Below are 15,532 nucleotides of genomic sequence, written 5' to 3'. Positions count from 1 at the left end.
AAAGCGAAAATCTTTCTGGTACACAAATACTTTTTTTATGAGGCCTGGCCCAAATTCCACTCCGCTTAGCTGAAGCCTTTATCCTGGGAAAGAACTGCACCCGTTTTAAACAATAAACCTCAGGGGAGAAGAGTTTTCTATTGCCCCTTTCCTCGACTGAATTATGAGGGTTAATAAAGTTAAAAGAATAATGTGTGCGGTGTTTAAAGAGGAAGTGAACAACAAATGTTGGGATACTGGATGTCAAAATACACGCAAAGCACAATTCAAAGGCTGTTATATTTAAGAATGAGAAAAGAGTCTGATAGCAAGCCTATAATGAATTCAAAAAGGATTCCTTCCTTAATGAACACCTCTGACTCCTTATGCACAGCTATTCCTGTACCACAGGGGCATTTATCTCCAGACAGTGCTCACATGTAAACGTTGTTACAGCATGAGTACTTCTACTGTGAGGTTTGATGGAATGATTCTTCATTGGGAAGCTACAGGAGGGAAACAGGTAGAATACATGTATCCCATATAGATTACTCTCTTTCCCAACAAAGGAAATGTAACTTGCCAAATTGCATTTTAAATTCAACAGCATACTGCGAAAACATCTTAGAGTATTTCATTGAGATATAAAAAGGAACAATCATGTGTCTTCAAGACGACAGCACACTGAGCGCCGGTTTACATGCCAATGGGATGCCTAATCTTTACACTGGCAGTTTATAAACAGAGCACTCGTAAATCAGATCGTGATGCAATCGTCATCTTAAAAGGAAAGCAGAGCTTGCCCTACAGTTTACAAGGACGGATTCAAAGGCAAACCTTGGAAGGTGATGTGCACTTCTGAGTAGAGCAGTGATGAGGAACTGTCAACAGAGGAAGAGTGAGGAAAAACAAAAAGAAAACAACTTGTTAGGTGTATAACAAGGTGGCCTGGAGGGCAATGCTGAAAGACACCTCAGCACTTGACTCTGAAGTGTGTAAGAAACATCAAACAGCTTCTTTTCGTAGCTATGTTGAGCACTGACAGAGCCGACCATGGTGTTCTGAGACCTTTGTGTGAGGAAAAGACGCGATAGTTTGGCAGGGAATAAAGCGGTACAATTTTACTAAAAGACATCAGTTCCTCATGCAGCAGTAATCACAAGCGTTCATACGCACTAAATCTGAGTTCTGTTCTGAGACACAGACCTCCAGGGAGACCTGTCTAACATGAGGGGAAGCTGCAGCCATCAAACTACACAACGGAAACAGAATAAACCCAGTCTTAAATGCAATTGAAAACAAAGAAAGGAGTTCCGTTTAGATAAAGGTTACCCTAGAGTTGTATAGCTTGAAGGTGTGTCTGTGGCACAGAGAGAGATGAGGCTTGGGTGGCAAGAATGGTCCACAGAACATGACTGTTGGCAGCTCATTGCTTGCACCAAAAATTGGCACGGTGGTGTCTACAAGCGTCCAAGCACTTTGATCTGGGCGAGCAAATGCCCATGTGCTGAAAATACATTTAAAAATCCTATCCCTCTGGTTAGACAAATGGGAGAGGTAGGGGGAAGCAAAAACTAGTGTGATATTTTAGGAAATGCACAGTGTGTTTATAAGTTCCTCTTCTCTTCTTCTCTCCTGGCCTGGCCTGAGTGTTGTGACAGCTACAGTGCTGTGGAGCTATATTTGAGAAAGACCAGCCTCCTGGCCCTCATCTCCACACACACACTGCAGCCCTTGTTCATCTGCCTTAATGAAATGGCCACATGCCTCCTCTCATCCCAGAGCTACTTGCACACTGTAGCACCTGGTAGATATAAATCAACCCAACTGAGCTGTATTTGGGAAGTGAGGCATTAAGCATGACATGGGCTGTCAAAGTTCAGTTCGCACCGACCGCAACATCTAGTTGAACCGCTGCGGAACAGACCCGAGACCAAGGAGCGGGCCTACCAAATCGGCCTCTTATCTTCTGCCTCCCAGCTCCGCATGACATGGCTGCCACATCTGGGCACCAGCTGGGCAGCGTGCTGAGCACAGCGTAACACAACCGAGGCCTGCTAGGGAAACACTGGAGCACCCACATTACATGGATTCATGGGATCAACTGCCTAAGAACAGTCCAGAATTAAAAGGGTGTTATTTGCTGCCATTTATCTTTAGGCTTTCTTATCTGTGAGCTGTGGGGGCTTGTGGGTATTATTACAGGTTTTAAGTGGCGCAGGTTCTATTTCTGAGCAAGAAGATAAAAGTAGCTGAGTGCATGTTTGTTGTGTGAGCATACTGTATGTGGTATATATGTAGGTGTATGTGTGAGTGGAATTTCAGTCACGTGAGTCAGGGGTCTAAAGGTCAAACACAGCAAGAGAACCCACACATTCCTCAGAGGACAGGCACACATCATAATGCATGTGAAGGTTGGAATTGACTTTTATGTGCATATGTAAGCATAATAAACCAGTCAAAGCGAAAAAAGAAATCTACCTCTCCACCAGTCTACCCCTGAGCTTTAAACGTGAATATTACATATATTCTCACTGAGCTTTAAGTGTATGTGATGAGTCCTCACACAGATACACAAGACACAAAGGCAGGAAGACATAGCTCTCAAAAATAAAAACTCCATGAAAAACCGAGTCAAAAGGGACACTGGGAGCTAAAGGGTGGGAATTAAGAATTATCACCTTCTTAGGATTTGGTCATGGGCTTTCACATAAGGGCATGGTAAGATGTCTCGCTCTTCTGATGTGGAAGTCACAATGGAGAACTGGGTGGCGCGAAGGGTTAAGTACAAGAGAGAAAGATACAGAAAAGAGGAATAGGTAAATCGAGATGGGGGACAGTGAAAGAAGAACTCAACCCTACTGTAATTTACATTTCTGTGTAATTAGTTTCAGGATCAGGGGCTCAAGCCAATGACAGACGCCTCTTGCAGGGAAAAGGCAACCATGTGTGGAGGACCACAGCATTACTCTTATGACACATAACATTCATTGATTCAGTCTGTTAGAGGGAGCACGTGTCAAGGGCATAAACACTGCTATGTGTACTGTACAGAATACAGAAAAATCCATTCATGGATTTAAGGTTATCTTTGGCAGAGTCGAGTAAAGTAACAGCAGACTTGATTCTAAATGTGGGAATAGGATGAGACCCTACAACTGACATCTGCTGGATGCTTGTATACGTAAAGATTTAGTTTGGATTTGGATAACATTGACTACATTATTTACCTAGCCTCTGTGCACTACATCATACTTTAGGATTTAGGAGGCAGGAGACCTGGGTGATCACAGGAGATATTAAGAAAGGAGCAGAAAACATGTGGCCACATAGAAATATTGGTAAAACACATTTGAAGAATATTCCCATTTAACATTTATTATATGTGTTTTTCATAATAAAATAAACTTCACTTAGTGGCAGAGGATTACGCACTGCCTTGTGGTCTTCCAGAACTGCACATTTAATACACATTTAATTAATGATGTCATTGTTTTGACATTGAAAGAGCATGCCAGCAAACAAGATAAACAAGATCTAGTTCTGGGAAGAGTGCTATCAGAATACTAAAGGATATAGAAAGCTGGGAGATCACAGACAAAGCACTTTGAATCTTAAAGATCCATTCAACCCCCCCATTCAACGAGGCACTATTTTACACACAGCAGCGAGCCCATTGCTCGGCACCAAACTGAGTCAGTATTAACACACAGGCACCCATGTTTAAGTTAATATGTATTATTTTTAGACTTACAAGCAGCCAGATATAGAGCCATATTGTGAATGACTTCTCACTATGGAGCAGTGAGTTTCCACTCAGGCCGCTATGCCAGTATCCTGGGCATTGCTAAAAGTCTTTACACATGCCAACTAGAACTGGAATGAAGCCATAAGGCTGGGAAGACACGCAAATACACAGCTAAACACTTATACTCAAACTAACTGCATACCGAAGATAGTTAAAAAAACAAAGACAACAATAGAATAATACCCACTCATTCATGTGAGCATGAGCAAACTTGTTTATCCATGTTTCTGCAGCTCCTTTCACATACACACAGAAAAAAGTCATGGTAACAAGGAGGTGAGAATTAGAGCAGGGCCAACTGGCTCACCCTGAAAGTTCAAGTTGAGTGCCACTACAAATTACAACTTGACAGCTAAAATGATCCCCTGTATGCATTTCTTACAATGTATGTGCATGTTGGAGTTTGCTAAGGCAACTGCTTCCAGACAGCTGTTCTGGATGAGGTATGTACATGTCATGCATTATCTCTTTAAAGAAAAATAAATAGAACAACAGTATATAATCTCCCTCCAGATACACTGAGCAGCAAATGCTACCTCCCTCATATTGTCAATGACAGGACCCTCTGCCCCATCTCTAACAGATGCCCCCAAATTTTAAGCTGTGTGGTGGGAGTGTGATAGGGGCAGGGTAAAACGAGAGGGTGACTAATTGGTTCATAACCTGTAATTGGGGAGATGTAATTGGAGTGGACTTGCAGATGCCAGGTGCACCTTCAGGAGGTGGGGCAGCGGTTTGCCCTTTGACTGGCTATAAGGGAGTGCATGTGTTTGTGGTGGTGTGTGCGTGCAAGGGGTACAGAAGGATTAGATGTGGGGGGGGGGGGGGGAACCCTTCTATAGGGAGGGCCCCCAAACAATATAGTGTAGGTGTGGCGTGTGTCTATTAGGTCATTAAAACCACATAAAAGCTCATGTACAAAAACCTGTCAAAACACACCACAGCCACACCCAATGAGAATAGGTATACTTATATACATACACACTTAAACTAATAGTACACAGAGGATACAACAGCTTCATGTCCACTGGCAATTTTCTTAAAACCACTGTTGGGAGTAAGAAATCTGCAGCTCAACATTTTCTCATGGTTCACACGGTGGGTCAATGTGATCAATGTGTTCATGGCCCACCTAGCCAATACTACACTTCTCCCAATCAATGTAATGGGGGCTGAGTGTTAATTGGGACAGAGTAAGAGGAGGGAGGGTGATGGAGTGCGATGCACTTTATGCAGAAGCATCAAAAATGCTGTAATGCTGAATGAAAGCTTCTTAGTGTTGATAGCATGCTTTAATCGCTTGGTTAAAAAAAAAATTGTATAAAGAAATGAAGCGGATGGTGTGTGATGAGGTGTACAGAGAGGGGGTTATTTTGCAAGGACATCTGTTTGTCTTGCCCATCACCATATGATTATCGGTAATTAGCTTCAACGCCTGCAGTTGCATGGGTGTGGCCATGCATTCCCCTCTTTGGGCAGGTATGTAGGGAAGACCCATAAAACATACTACCTCTTGTCTCTTTCTGCCAGCCCTCTACCTTCTTTATGAGTCACACAAACAGGCTTTTCCAACACGTACAATCGTATAACTTAAACTACACAATAATTATTAAGTTACGAGGCAGCATGATTTTTTAACAGGTTAGAATGACACGAGACAGCACCAAACGTGAAATGTTGGACAGTGTAACAGAAACAATGCAAAAAGAGGGTTTCCTATACACCGAGCTCAGTCAAGAGGAGATACAGTACTGTAAAGAAAATTGGCCTTCAAATCCTGCTTTGAAAAGGAATACAGTATCTATTTCAAACAGAAAACAAACCAACTCCACAGCCATGCCTTCCATTTATCATGTTTTCTGGGATGTATCATTAATTGTTAAAAACATTTAAGCGTCTTTATTTCGAACCATTCATCTTCTGGATAAAAATGTTACGAAAATTCCACTGAAGAAATTAACAAATTAATCTAGGGCAAGAAATGAAAAGACAGGGAGAACGGTAGAAGTGGAGACATTACAGAATCAACTGTTTACCCAGCTTGCTTAGTGCATGGTGTTTTTTTTTTATGAGAAGCTGCAGCTGACAACTAAAAAAGTAAGTAGAGCACAGGAAAAACCTGCCTGACAGATATTATTCTGTCTGTCAGCTAAGTGGAAGTAGGAAGTGATGGTAGGGGAAACAGCCTTTACCAGAGTAAAGGCTGTTTCCCTAGTGTTGCCTGTTGTCTCGCCCTGTTTATACAGGGCACAAGGTTAGTCAACGTGGCATCCAGCCCAGAAGACTGCTGTACCACACACGAAATGGTGAGGCTCCACTTGTGTTGTGAAAGACCTACATGCAGATACTCACAAATAGAATTTGGCCTACTTTATAACTTTTTAGAAATTTCTAGTAATAAATAAAGAGCTTTTCAGCATTTTAAACTATTGTTCCCCTTCACCATGAGCCATATATCTAAACCATTAGGTGGAAGTGAGGACATCCAATAGAGATGTATTGATTTCACACCATTTCGGTGTAATTTGGTAAAGATTAATTAACATATTCCATGGCTCTGCCCATCCTGCTGACACAATGAGCATCAGTGGGTCAGAGGAAGGTCTAAAGTAAGGACACAGTCAGCCCAAAAACATAGTGGCCCCCGCAAGACCCTGGCCTACCCCCAGCCTCTAAATTACCTAGGCTGACACCAAGGAGGGTGAGGCATAGGCCCACTTTAACTCTGTACTCAGGCCAGTGGCCGAGCAGGTCAAGACCCCCCCATTAGGGAGCAGGTCAAAGCCACATAACTCTTTAGCTAAGGTGAGGGTCACTGCGATGTTCTGTGCAGTCAGGGTCAACCAGATGTCTCTGGCCACTGAGGTTCATGGCAATACAATAAAGTAATCAATCTAGCCGCTGGACCTTGGTCAATAATATACTCCCAGGCTGCACAGGGTCACCACCTGTTCCCTGGCCTCTCCTTGGACTGTCCTGGCCTCCTGAAGTGCTGAGGTCTTACATTTCACTGTCATGAAGGGAAACCGAAAGACCACGGGAGACCGTAATCAAACCCTGGGAATAGTCCGGCACTATGGCAATAAACCATGACAGACATTATGCACAGGTTGTCAGTGGGCAGAAAATGAAAGAGATGGACTTTTATTAATGTGGCCAAATTAAAGGTAGGGTAGGTAATTCACTTCAGAAACACTTTTTGTTATATTCCATGGAATGCTCTTAACATCCCGATAGCAATGAATACATTAAATGCTTTGACAATAAATCCATAAAAAAATGTCATCTGTGGAAGCCGTGGCGCTGTAAAAAGCACGACCAATCATCTGAGCCGGCCCGGCTAAAATAACTGGATGGCCTACCTGCCTGTCAGCCTTCCATCTGTGCACAAACTTATCTCGTGCCCTCATTGGTCATGTGCGCGTTCGTGTGTGTTGGAGGAGGGGCTCTGTAAGGAAGTCTGAAGGAAGGGGCAGATTTTTTCCGGTTGTGTACTTTCAGATTCTAGCGCACTTGAGCTGGTTTCTCCATTCTTACCTACCCTACCTTTAAGTCACCTTTGGTGTCAATGTCGACAAATGTGGAGGTTTTTTTTTCTCTGTAGATCACTCGCTTTACATCGACTAATATCTAATACTTGCTTTGCCGACAAATGTGTTAGGACTTTTTAAAGTGGATAGAATATACTTTATAAGAGTACAGTCTACTCTAGACAAAGATACATAGCTGTGTCATGAAATTGACACCACTCACCGATATGAGCTGTATTGTCTTTGAGGAAGTGCAGACGTGTGTTTTCCATTCCACTTATGTTATATACAGACAAAAACTCCACATACTCTGTATACAGCTGGGAGATACATTCCTCTTGATAGTGCTAATACCTTTTTCTTCCTAATTTGTTTGAGGTTTTTGTGACATGCATTGCCTCCATGTTTCTTTTCCCTCCCCTTTCTCTTTTTTTTAATTTGCCCTCTCACGCTCGCCATGAATGGAGGCAGACAGCATCCTCGGCGGCTGCCAGGATGAGGCAGCAGTTAATTCTTGGCTGCCCTCCCCCTCTGCTTAAAGGCAGGTATAGAGTTTCCAACAGCTCCAGCTGGCTGGATACAATGGAGATCTCAGTGCAAGGGCAGAGTTCCAAGCAGGTGAACTAACCTCTCCTCCTTTCCCTTATAGCCCTTATCAGTCTTCCAACAGCGGTGCCACTGACACCCCAACAGCTCACACTCCACCAGAGTTTACCCTATCTTGCTCAAATTTCAGCCGACCAAACCCTTATGTCTCACACCATTTCCTGGCTGACAGTCACTGGACACTGTCTCACAGAGAAACATACAACTGGAATGATAAGATCTGAAATATAATCTAACGAGCTAATGAAACAGTGTAGGTTCATGGCCCAAGACTGCTCAAATCTAACGCTATAAAACATGTAGTTAAATAATTTACCATTTGTATGTCTGAACACATGCATGGTTTAAGTATGAGACATTTTTGACTTATTTTGTAGCTCCACGTTCTCCTTTCGTTTTCCCCCTGAGCTCTCTTCCTGCCAACAACATGACATGTCATTAGGCAGTATAATCAGCATGCTATTTGCATACATCTTCTTTATTTTATTGATTGCTCCTCATTCGTTAAGATTCAGGGTATATAATTAATGACCAACCCCCTGGTGCCACACCCTGGGGACAGCTAATTCCACTGCATACTAAGGGGATTTCAGCAGAGGGCACAAGTGGGCTTGTCACAATGGGCACCGGGCCAGTATCAGTCCCGGTCCCCTCCCTGCCTCCGGCTGTCCTTGGTCCCAGTCAGCTCCTCTAACAAGGAGAGCCCTTCCCGGGCTGCGTTAACTAAAAGGACAATTATCTTGAGAACAATGATGCTTTTCACAGGGGCTGTGTTGTCATTAATGTACTGGATCTGGTTACAACAGCCAGCTTCAGCTAATTAAGGAATGCTATCTGTGGACTCTCATTGCTTCTTAATTAAGTCAGATTTGTTTCAAAATGGGGACAAACAGTCACTTTTTTGGAAGGGGAGGGAGGTTGTTTGAATTTACTAAATTGGCAAGTTATTTTAAAATGACATAAAAACTAGCACTTAGCAGCACTGCACTCTGAAGTTTTCTTCAAAGTCACATTAAACATACCCATTGTCCTGCAGCCAATCAACGGACCTATACAAATTCAACCTTAATGTAAACATAATTTGACTTCAATATTGAACAGCAACGATTCATGATGGCCGTGATGCTAAAAGCTGCTGCTGAGGAATAGTAACACCCGTCTGGCTGTGGTCATAAAATGGTTAGTCTGTGAAACCTCCATCACTGTAAGTCTTAAGTTTCTCATATCACAAACAACATCTAGACCTCACTGTCTCACCATCCTTCTCCACCATTAACATCATATTCTGTTTAGAAATGGCTGACTGACCGACACACTGACTGCTCTAGGAACAGATGCTTTTACAAAAAGACAGCTGACTCCTTTTTTCCAAGTAGCCTGCTGACCTTTAACACAGGAGAGGGCTGTTAGTCACCAGTCACTCAGCACTGACTGACAACATTAGGAAAACTGAATGAGAGAGGGAATGTATGTGTGTGTCAGGCAGAAAAAGAGTTTGTTTTAACTGTGTAAGAAACTGAAGAAATATTCACCTCCTTGGCTGCTTTAAGACGTACTGACACATCTGCAGAGGTTAAGATGACACATAAGCCCATTCAAAGCCATTGCATATCCTATCTAATGACACATACTTACTGCTGTCTCAGGACTTCAAGACAATAGGCCTTGTTCAGAGATGACAGCCAGTTAGTCCACCAATCACATGAAACCTAGTATTATAAAACAGTGGCTTATGTATTTTTGGTATCTAAAGGGTGTGTGGTGGTTCACGTGGGAGAGAGCAAATGTGTAAACACAGACACACATGAGCGCAGGGATCTGGTTTGGCAAGAATATATGTCCTTACTTGCTGGGTATTGTGAAGAAGGTTACGGCTGTTGATTGTGATTGAAATGTAAATAAAAGCCAAGTTCATAGAAAGGGCGAGTATGTGAGTTTAAGGGTTGATCAACTCTCACACCCAATGAAAAACTCTCATTCCGTACACAGCCTACAAGGCTTGGCAACACCAGAAACGCATACATATATATACACACTGTATACAGTAAACATTGAGAAATATATACCGCCTTCCAGACTACATAGTATATAGTGTCTGGTGACATATTTTTGAATATGCCATGTTTAGGTCATTAAAAAATAAAACAAAACTTCAACCAAACCTAGCAGAGAGCGTGCAAAAAAATTCAGGGGATCGTTGACCCAACTTCCTAAATACAAATATGGATTTATTTCCTCTATTTGGTGCCCATGGCCTAGGTCATCATGACCCCATCGTGACTGCTCTTTGCATCATCAACAGCAGTGCTGCTTCTTCCATTTACCCTGCTTGTAGCCACTAAACAAGAAAAATGTACTGTTGTAAGTAATCCTTGTTTGTACTGACCGCAATTGATTGGGTAATCCTGGTTTAACATGCACTAAAACCAGTGCTTAAGAATCTATTAGAAGGGCTAGCAGCTTAAAGAGGCAGGATCTCTCTAATGTTGACTCCTAGATCTGTGTTTATGTGCCTAGAGGTTGGCAACGTTTGGTGACCCCTTCTAGGATGAGCCACTACAAGCACCGTCACATGGCCATCTCTGTAATAATGTGTCTCTCTGTTACTTTTTTCCTTCTCTCTGTTTTTTGTACTTCTCACTATGCTGGCACAGTGATACATTCATTGCCGAGGTTTAGCCTCTGAACTCTATCAGCAAATCTCTTGGCATTCATCCATCAACCTGATGACATGGTCCTGGTGGTGTTAAGGCCAGCTTCTCCTAGAGCCACAACCCATCTCCACAGAAACCACGGCAAAAGTCCCTGTCAACTTGACATGACACACGCCACACCGCACACTCATCACAGTGACAACCCTGTCATAATCAACACAAATCTCTGCGCGTCAGCACGAGGAGCAACGGTTTTATGGAGCTGGAAAAGGGGGGATGGAGGAGGCTAAAGGAAAGGCAGACACACACTAAGTACAGGTCGTGGTTCTGTCTATCTCACTGGCTCTGGGATCAGGCAGTAAGTGTGAATGTGCACACAGGACAGTCAGACACGAGGAAGGCTAATTCCTGCTCCTCCCTCCACCCTGACTGCTGTGGTTTCTACGTGACGCAGAAGGAGATGGGGAGGTCTCACACACACATACAGAGGAAAGAAGAGAAGGAGAATAATCCCCACCAAGACCTCTGCCCTAATGGGGCCCACTACTGTAATTACAAGGCACAGATTTCAGATCAGGCACTTAAGTAGCCAGCGAAGAGTGCCCAGAAAACAAAAAGCTCTGTAATTATCGTCTGCCTCCTCTCCCCAGTGCAACTTCAGTTACCTGTCATGCTGCTGTTTTGTCAGGAGTCGTTGTTTCCTGGATTCTCCCTAATCCATGGCTGGAAGCAGCCTTGGCAGTGTGCCTGCATGTGCAAGATGCACATTTCAGCTCGCAGAGGCGAGTGACGACATGGCACACAAAGATAGCAGAAACCTGAGTCCTCACAGCCCCACTAGCACATGAATGCATTTTTTTTTACAAGAGAAGGGAGGAAAAGAAGGAGGGGGAGTGTTCAGTTTGCTCTAGACAAAAGATCCATTGTGCAGTGAAACTTTATATACATATTAGAAACTCGAAACCCATAGCCTCTGCAAGCAGGATTCTTGTAACTGTGAACAAGATAACATTACCTACCATTCTTTCCTTCTGTCCACACAAAAAGAGAAAAAAAGCCTTCAATCCTACTTTTCTGCAAGAGACTTATTCTTCATGATGGATTCCTGTTTTTTTGCAGGGTCATCCAATATCAGCGATAAGAGAGCTGTGGTCTCCAGGCAGTTTTGTGGCCCATTAGGTAACACATTCCCCAGGTGGAGCAGAGCAGGAGGCACAGCTTGTCGACAGAGATTTGCACTCAGCATTCTCTTAGCTTGCAGTCACCATCCGCCTAACCTCTCAGGTGTTCTGGGAGGAATGTTGTGTCCATTCCTAGACTTGCTCATTCGCCCACTTGAGTGTGGAATGTTTTCTTCATGTACATCTTCTTCAATAATACTACTCTATTCCTTTCCAAACAAGGGTAACTTATATATTTTTAAAACAACCTTTTACTTTTGTTGACTGACCCTTATCACCTGTACTCATTAAATTAAGGTCAAGTTGAATATGTTGAGATTAATATGAGTCACACAACACAAACAAATATAAAATAAATGTCCTATATCTTTTTTGGCTGAAGTCCATTCTAGATTTGTAGAGCTCCTTATCTATTTTTCAACAGGCAAGTTAAAGAAGCACATGCCATAGCTAATAAAGTAAACTGAGACATACAATAAACATCAGGAGGAAGAAGGCTATACGCAGAGATGCTTCTCGGGGAAGGTGACTGATAAAAATGGCCTCACTTTAAAACATTTAAATTAAGAATGGCAATACAAGTTTAAAGCTGTTATCACAACTTAAGGATCATCAAGACCAAGTCCAGCTCAGCTCAAATAAGTCTCTATCCGAACGCCCGGTAAAGGTTGCCAGTACAGTGAGATCATCTACATACAGACATATAATTAACCTATTGCAGCCATGCAGTCAGGGGGAAGGCCGGACAGCAGGCTCATAATGACAACCCGTACAACTTGTAATTATTTTTCTCAAGGGACAAACACAAGCAAGGGCACACTTATGTACAAAGCATACACACGAAAGGAGGGCCTGTAGAAAATAATGCCAAACATAAGTATGAAAATGTATGCAGTAACTACTATGCATCAAGGGGGACAAACGAATGTCATAACTTACATTACTTACCTTAATGTCATTTAATTTAGGTTGAAAGAAGCATTGAGTATGGTAAACTGCAGTGCTGGACAGTTTTTTGGTGTCCTGAACATAGATTATTGCGTACTACAAAAAGTTCATGTTCATGTCATTACTGAATTACACTTCAAGCAAGGTTTTAAATCAATTGCATTAATGTGCTTAACACACATTTATTAAACCTCCTTGTAATGTTTTATCGCTGATTTTTATACGTTGCTTTTGCCCTAAGTTAATGAGGGGCTTTAGTAGGCAATAGCGTCCACTTCAATGATAACCAAGTGAATGGGCAACCAGCTCTGAAGCAAGGTACAATGACTGAGAATCTAAAGTCAAACGTTTCTTAGGTAAGGGTATGAAAACCATGTATGGATATAAGACATCAGGAAACCCTTTATAACTACAGACAACAAACATGGGAGCCTGGTGACTAAACCTGACGCTTTCCATTTGGGTTCTGGCTTAGTCTTTTTATCATTCTGTGAGTGTTTGGATAAAAGACAGCTTCCATTTTTACAAGTTCTATTAATATGTGCTTGAGGTGTATGATTCATTGTGAACCAGACCTGGGTTTTGTCAGCCTAACTTGTCCCATGAATAGAGAGGTTAACTTTTTCCACTGATCTGAATCTAACTAATAACAACTATGACAAGCACACATTCAGTTGTTTAAAAAACGTTATTGTGCCCTGATGAACGTACTGTTCTTTATCCTTTTCTTGCACTTACTTGATGTGTATGCCAGGAAAAATAAATATAAAAGCAGTGTATTGAACAGAGAACTAACCACTAGTGTATGATTTGGGGGCCCCAGCAGTTTTGCATAAGACTATATTATGTGACGTCCAGGCAAATGATGTAACTGGCGCCTAATGTGAGGAAGTGTAGTTGACCCTTTGTTACTGCCCTCCACCATGGAAACATCATATCAAAGAGTGGAAATCAAACACATACTGTGGACTCTAAATGAACAGTGTCTTTGTCTCATTCTTTATCTCGCACTGGGCTGGGCTGCACTGTGATGGTCTCTGTTGAGCTGCCTGGTTTGGTGTGGTCAACTTAGACCCAGGGAGCCTTGAGAGTAAAGAGGGCTCTAAGTTAGTTTTAATAGGCACATTATTTCTGCCCCTAACACTCACACAGGCTCCGCTCTGAGCCATTGGCTGTTTGAAGTTGGTAACAGCTGTAGTATTCCAGCCTTTATTTAGAGGTCAGCACACTGACTTCACTTAAAAGGAGAGTGGGACTAAAGGAGAGAGAGAAAGAAAGAAGAGAAGGCAGTGGGAGGAGAAATAAAGAACTGAGAGAGAGTGAGAGGTGAAGGAATGAGTTAAAAAAAGAAAGAGTTACTAGTGTGGCGAGGGATTAGCTGAGGGAGAGGTTAAAAGTTTGTGGAGTTGCATCTGGCCTCCTGCCTGCTCTGTTGTTTATTGCCGCGGGCCTGAAGATCTTGTGCCAACATTAACCGCACCTGAACCACTCCACAGTAAATACACACACACACACACACACACACACACACACACACACACACACACACACACACACACACACACACACACACACACACACACACACACACACACACACACACACACACACACACACACACACACACACACACACACACACACACACACACACACACACACACACACACACACACACACAAAACAGGAAGAGGCATATGCACAGCCTACCGTACTCTACAACGCTTTAGAGTAAGAAGACGTTACCGTTTTGCCAGCCTTTTCTTCCTCGCAATACCAGTGTGTGCATACTTATGTGTGTGAGCCAGTGTGAACTACAATAGCAGATGCCAAGTCATGACTTCTCATTTGTTAATACCCTGTTGCTCCTATTACCCTCGTCTTTTCCTTTCCATCTATGTGCTTTGTCACTCTGGATGACTGCCTGGCTGCAAAGCCCTAACCCGCCTCAGCCAAATCTCCCTCACTTAGTCTGCTGAAGCCTGGCCTGACAACAGCTCCAAGTCTTCTCAAACTTCCACTAAAGTTCAGTGAACTCAAGGCAGATGGGAGTTCTCATGGTCCATACAGGAACCCTATGTGCCATCAGACAGTAATGTATCACTGACACAACCAGAGAAATACACAGGGCCACTGTGGGCAGAAATCACACACAAAGAAGAATGCTAGGATGCCACCCACTGCAGATCTAGGGGACAGACCTTTCTCTGTTCAACTTCTCTCTTTCACTGGAATTCCCCTTAATAATGTGCCAGCTTACACAGTGTAGCACGTACATGCACGTGCGCAGAGAAGCACGCACACAACACATTTAAATAGTGGGGACACAGGAGGGCCTGGGGAAAAGAAAGGGAGATTGGAAAAGGACAGTTGGAAGACATTGGGGGTGTTGGGTTGAGGGCAGGGTATGTATTTTGCCCCAGGCAGTATAGTCAAGCCTGGCAGCCAATTAGTGCAAGCTGAAGCCCCCCCCCACAACCCCACTGCCCTCACCCCTCCCCTCTGCTCTGCCTTGCCCTGGTCTTCTGAACTTAGTATGGTCAGAGCTGGAATGTTGAAGCAGGTCATGTTCACATGCACATCAAAAGCGATTAAGTACAAGCCTGCTGGATTAAGATGAGTCTGTGGACCTTCACATCTTGGGCTAACCTCTCGAAAGCACTTGGCTTCCTCATGCCACAACAGTATCCGAGTTCCCTCTGGCCTGACACAGGCCCCTCCTTTGCTTGTGGAAGTAATACCAGATTACAGAGCAACTGTTGTAAAATGTTGACATAATGTGTTTTTCTGTTTTTTCTTTCTCCCCTTTCTTTGTTTGGACAGCTGT

General features: G+C 43.1%; 1 protein-coding gene across 6 annotated transcripts in view; it reads right to left on the bottom strand.

Moving 5' to 3' along the window:
* Window positions 1-15,532, bottom strand: part of zfhx3 (zinc finger homeobox 3) — a 133,590-nt gene that overhangs the window by 96,172 nt on the left and 21,886 nt on the right. The window contains exon 1 of one of the 6 annotated variants that reach the window (XM_034116015.1): window positions 11,648-11,758. The exons of 3 other annotated variants lie outside the window; for them this stretch is intronic. The gene's annotated coding sequence lies outside the window, so the exon portion shown is untranslated. Of the gene's footprint in view, window positions 1-11,242; window positions 11,299-11,596; window positions 11,616-11,647; window positions 11,759-15,532 lie in introns of those variants that run through there. 2 more of the 6 variants (XM_034116018.1, XM_034116016.1) reach the window with 2 other exon arrangements.

Source organism: Trematomus bernacchii, unplaced genomic scaffold, assembly GCF_902827165.1.
Source record: "Trematomus bernacchii unplaced genomic scaffold, fTreBer1.1, whole genome shotgun sequence".
Classification (NCBI taxonomy): Eukaryota; Metazoa; Chordata; class Actinopteri; order Perciformes; family Nototheniidae; genus Trematomus; species Trematomus bernacchii.
Note: the sequence above shows the minus strand (reverse complement) of the source record. Positions and strands in the feature narration are given on the sequence as shown.